Raw genomic sequence first — 986 nt, forward strand, 5'->3', positions numbered from 1 at the left:
AACAACGCCGCTCACCCGCAGCAGCTCCACCTGCAGACGACCTGCCACCTGCCAACAGAGATCGAGACGAGACGAGAAGCGCCTCCAATGGTGAGTTCACACCAAACACAAATCTAATTTAATTTCTGTCATGACAACTCTCGGAGGGATTGGCATGGTAATGTACATGACAATGTTAATGTATTTGGGAGCAGCGAGCTCATTGGCTACCGATACAGGAGAGAACCAATCAGCTGTGCCATGTGATAAAGATGTCATTAGGTCAGACTGAGTTAGACCTATCGGACTGCGCCATCTAGAGTTTCATGCCAGAACTCTGTATTTAATTGGCTAAGGCTGTGACGGTGAGGAAACGACGTGTAACACCACTGATAATACCGGTATCACCGTGGGGGGGGGAGGGGTTCCCCTCTTTTTCTCGCTTTCCTTCACTTTTAAATAGCTTGTAAAAGCGGGGTGCGGATTTTACTTTCACTTTCAAATTGGCAGCAATTTGTCGTAAAGCAATTGTTCGTTTTTAGTTTGTTTGAGTTTTCCCTCTTTTTACTATTTAAAATAACTTCTTTCTATTTGAATATATTTTAAAATGTAATTTATTCCTGTGATTTCAAAGCTGAATTTTAGCAAAGTTACTCCAGTCACATGATCCTTCAGAAATCATTCTAATATTCTGATTTGCCGCTCAAAAAAAAAAACATTATTATTGTTATTATTATTATGTTGAAAACAGCTGAGTAGAATTTTTCAGGTTTCTTTTATGAATAGAAAGTTTAGAAGAACAGCATTAATCTGAAATAGAAATATTTTGTAACATTATAAATGTCTTTATCATCACTTTTGATCAATATTAATGCATCCTTGCTAAATAAAATTATTCATTTCTATAATTTCATACTTTAATTATAAATATATGATGATTTAAATATACTGACTCCAAGCTTTTGAATGGTATAGTGTATAATGTTACAAAAGCTTTTTAATTTCAG

General features: G+C 35.9%; 1 protein-coding gene across 1 annotated transcript in view; it reads right to left on the bottom strand.

Annotated features, from left to right (window-relative positions):
- Window positions 1-986, bottom strand: part of kif13a (kinesin family member 13A) — a 90,428-nt gene that overhangs the window by 35,460 nt on the left and 53,982 nt on the right. The window lies entirely within an intron of this gene.

This window comes from Sinocyclocheilus anshuiensis, unplaced genomic scaffold, assembly GCF_001515605.1.
Source record: "Sinocyclocheilus anshuiensis isolate Anshui unplaced genomic scaffold, SAMN03320099.WGS_v1.1 scaffold796, whole genome shotgun sequence".
Lineage (NCBI taxonomy): Eukaryota > Metazoa > Chordata > Actinopteri > Cypriniformes > Cyprinidae > Sinocyclocheilus > Sinocyclocheilus anshuiensis.